The 4,439-nt window shown below is 45.1% G+C and overlaps 1 protein-coding gene across 3 annotated transcripts in view; it reads left to right on the top strand.

Annotated features, from left to right (window-relative positions):
• The first annotated feature begins 1,660 nt into the window (after positions 1-1,660).
• Positions 1,661-4,439, top strand: part of GUCA1A (guanylate cyclase activator 1A (retina)) — a 31,417-nt gene continuing 28,638 nt past the window's right edge. The window contains exon 1 of one of the 3 annotated variants that reach the window (XM_011943642.1): positions 1,661-1,877. The gene's annotated coding sequence lies outside the window, so the exon portion shown is untranslated. The remainder of the gene's footprint in view (positions 1,878-4,439) is intronic. The other 2 variants (XM_011943662.1, XM_011943652.1) reach the window with 2 other exon arrangements.

Raw genomic sequence — 4,439 nt, 5'->3', positions numbered from 1 at the left:
ACCCCTGGGCTCCCTCCTGATAGCTCCTTCAGGCCATTTGCCCCCAGATGCAGAGATGCTGGCCACTCTGCCCAGAACGCCATGTCCCCAGTCTTCCAAACAAGACTCCACCCACCCCAGAGCGCTTGGAGATTGCCAAGCGGTCAGAGGCTCTGGCAGGGGAAGCCCGATTAATACTGCGCTGCTCCTTCTCCTTCTCTCCTGCTCCCTCCCAGCCTCCTTAGAAATTAGGGGTCATTACCATCAGGGTGTGAGATCGAGGCACAGCACACAAGTCATCAACACCCCAATTTCCAGTCTGCCTTCGGCCCCAAAGTCCATCTTGTCAGTGTTGACTCAGGGCCAAGAAAAAAACAAATAATTCCAGGCCCAGCCCAAGCTGGTGTGGCAGGAAGGCACCCAATAGCTCTATCTACCTCCCTTGGAACTCTCTCCTTCCCCTCAACCCAGGGGATTTCTGACACTACAAGCCCGTGTCACTCCTACATGTGGGATTTCTGACACTACTCCTGGAAGCTGCCTACCAAGTGTGGTATTGGGGAGACAGGAGCCTAGGGAGGTAGGGAGGCTGATTTCTGAAGATGGGGACAAGACAGCCCATTCAGCCACCCACCCATCAATCCAATTACCCACCCACACATAATCATAGCTGATGTTTACTCAGTGCTTACTCTGTGCCAGGCACTGTCCTCAGTGCTTTGCCCAACACTATTAGGTAGGGACTTTACCCATTTCACAGATGAGAAAACAGAAGCATAAAGATATCGATTAATTTTCCCAAAGTTACACACTAGTAAAATAGTAGAGCCAGAATTCAAGCTCAGGCATTCTAACTCCTGGGCGTGCACTCCTCTATATCACAGCCATCACCATCTGTCCATTTACTGACATCCATCCATCCATCCATCCATCCATCTATCCACTCACACATGGTCACTCCTATTCAGCCATCTGTCTATCCACCTGCTCATCCATCCCTTTATCTCCCAACTCCCTGTTCAAAGCAGTCCATGAGAAGGAATGGCATATGGAAAGCCTCAGAGGGGAGACAGTGGGGCATGTCTAAGAAACTAGCTACTGCATACAGAGTGAGGGAAAGACAGCAAGAGATGAGGCTAAGGAGATGAGCAGGGCTCAAATCACAAGGGTTGGCCCATCCGCCATCTCTCTACCAACCCAGTCCATCTACCTGTCTATCCACCCTCCCACTCCTCTGTCCACCCATCCATTCATCCACTCATCTCTGTAATTTGGAAGGCAGGCAGATGATAGATAGATGATAAATAGATGATTGATAGATGATAGATAGATAGATAGATAGATAGATAGATAGATAGATAGATAGATAGACAGACAGACAGATAGAATGAAGAGTTGCCAGGGTATATTTCCTTCCTGACAGTGATATTGGGACATGGGGGGATATTAGGACTTCTGGAGGCACCTGGATAATTAGGATGATCTCTCTCCCTTCACCTCCTGCCCACAGTTTTAGGGTTCTATGCATTTGTGGGAAGAGGGAATAGCAATAGTGGGCTAGTGTCAAGGTTGAAAGACCCTTCCAGGTCCTGAAACGTCAGTCCCCAGCCCTGGCCTCATGTCTCCTTGGGAAGACAGAAGGAATTGTGTTGTAAGGAGGTGTCACAATGCCCCCTGCCCCATACAAGTTCTCCCCACCTTGGCACTCTCAGTATCCTGCCAAGAGTCCTCCCTGACCACCAGAAGTTCCATCTGACCATCAAGAAAGGCCCTGGTCCAGGATGTGCAAGGTGGGATGAAGTCACAGGGCTGGAGAAGGTCAGCCTGGGGTCACAAGAAACCTGATGGGCAGGAAAGAGCATGAAAGCCCCAGCCAGCCTCACCTGTGTGGCTGGGAGGTGGGTCCTCTTACAAAAGGCTTAGTTGGGTGCTGGTGCTGCTGCCTGCCTTGTACTCCCCAGCTGTGGGACCTCTGTTATCTCCCTGGGGAGATGGAGAGAGGGAACAGGACACCCTCCATCTTGCTTCCTCTGCCCCTTCACTGCTGCAAAATGTGTCCTGGACTGTTTGGTTCGTGTTACTCCCATCTCCAAGGCAAACTTGAGATAAGTAATAATTGTAGCTAACCTTTGAGTGCTTAAGAGGTCTAGGCACTTTACATGGACTAGCTCAGTAAGTCCTCGCATTAACCCTGTGAGGTAGAGCTCTTGTTGTTCCCACATTATACCTGGGAAAATTGAGGTACAGAGATTATAATTTGCCTAAGGATCAGGCAGCTAGTGAGTGAGAGGGCTGGAGTTTTTTTTTTTTTTTTTTTTTTTTTTTTTTTTTTTTTGAGACAGAGTCTTGCTCTGTTATCCAGGCTGGAGGGCAGTGCTGTGATTTTGGCTCACTGTACCCTCCAACTCCTGGGGTTAAACAATCCTCCCACCTCAGTTTACTGAGTAGCTGGGACTCCAGGCATGCACCACCATACCTGGCTAATTTTTTAAATTTTTGCAGAAATGAGGTCTCGCTATGTTGCCCAGGCTAGTCTAAAACTCCAGTTCTCAAGCCATTCTCCTGCCTCAGCTTCCTGACATGCTGGGATTACAAATGTGAGCTACCATGCCCGGACTGTTTTACTTGTTTTTAAGGTGGCTTTGAGATTTTCTTTACTCCTGAAATGAAGTAGGAGGTGGGGGATGAGGTTTCAAAGGATCAACTACACCCAGTCTCTTCCCCCTGCCTAAAGAAAGAAAGGCAGGCACCATCTCCCTTTCAGGATCAGTTGAGTTGGGAAGTGAGACAAATGGAAAGACAATAGACCTTGGATACTACAAAGGTCTGAAGGTGAGGACTGAAAAATTATCTGTTGGGTATCATATTCACAGCTCAGGTGATAGGTACACTAAAAAACCAGACTTTGCCATGATGCAATATATGCATGCAAGACATCTGCACATATACCCCTAAATATATAAAAACAAAAATAAAACTTTTTTGTTTGTTTGTCTGTTTGTTTGTTTGAGACGGAGTCTCGCTCTGTTGACCAGGCTGGAGTGCAGTGGCGCGATCTCCGCCTCCCGGATTCACGCCGTTCTCCTGCCTCAGCCTCCCCAGCAGCTAGGACTACAGGCACCCGCCACCACGCCTGGCTAATTTTTGTATTTTTGGTAGAGACGGGTTTCACCATGTCAGCCAGGATGGTCTCGATCTCCTGACCTTGTGATCCACCCACCTCGGCCTCCCAAAGTTAGTAAAACTTGTTTTAAAACAACAGACACCAGCCCAAATTCCTTGATGTAGCAAAGTAAGGCAGGGGAAGCAAAGAAAATAAACGTACATCTTCTCGGCAGGCGGATATTTTTTTGCCTTTGCCTGCACATTCTAGTTTGGTCTTTCTGGAAGCATAAGGTTGTCAGCAGGGAAGGTAACAGACTCCTGCAGAAGGACTGGCCTGGGCCTGCACCTGAGGTCCTATTGCTCACTGGAGACTTGACTTCAGATAAATTATTAACTTTTGGAGTCTTGTTTTCTCATTGCTAGAATATATTTAATACAGGTGGAGCTCTTAGCAATAGCAAATGTTGCTTGTAACTTTTTCATTCCACAGAGTAAAAAAATCCCAAGCTGATTTCTTCCTTTGCTATGTTATGATTCCTAATAAATTCCATAAACCTCATTGTACTCTATAAGCAGCCAATAATATATAGATAAATATTATTGATAGTCTTTCACATATATGATGTTTGTGAAGCCAGTAAACAAATGAAAGATTTTTGCATGCTTCATATAGTGCATATTTCTTTTTTCTTTGTAATAATATAAAATTCTGCTTACAAGCCATGTAAAGTAATAATCTTTTCATTTATTTGTAAGGAGAAAAGGAAGTATTATATAACTTCTCTGAAAATGTTCTGAGAAATACTCAATTTGCTAAGAAATTAGGCAATTTTCCATAAGTACATAGCCTACACTCTTGTAAGTCTTAACTGTATCTAATTGCCCTTTATATCTGATGAGGAAGTGATCATAGACCTTTTTGTAATATGCAAACCACACACCATGATATGAAACTTGTGGTCCCATGACCTATCGAAGAGGAAGAAAACATATCAAAATTTGATTCAGGCAACAGCATAGAAATTTTTAAGATGCTTTAACTACAAAATCATTATATGTTTATATAAAAATAAATTGGAATCAGTAATACTAAATTTAAAATGATCTGAGGTCTTGCTAGTTTCATGTCTATGTCGGTGAGACCATTCAAATGAGACTAATTTGGGGTATATTTGAAGACAGAGATGTTTTAAACAACTTGTTTTAGACACGTGGAGGAAGGTTTTGTTTATAATATGGTAGAAAACGCCGGGCGCCCTGGCTCATGACTGTGATCCCAGCACTTTCGGAGTCCGAGATGGGTGGATCTCGAGGTCAGGAGTTCCAGATCAGCCTGACCAACATGGTGAAACTCT

This window comes from Colobus angolensis, unplaced genomic scaffold, assembly GCF_000951035.1.
Source record: "Colobus angolensis palliatus isolate OR3802 unplaced genomic scaffold, Cang.pa_1.0 Scaffold105, whole genome shotgun sequence".
Lineage (NCBI taxonomy): Eukaryota > Metazoa > Chordata > Mammalia > Primates > Cercopithecidae > Colobus > Colobus angolensis.
Note: the sequence above shows the minus strand (reverse complement) of the source record. Positions and strands in the feature narration are given on the sequence as shown.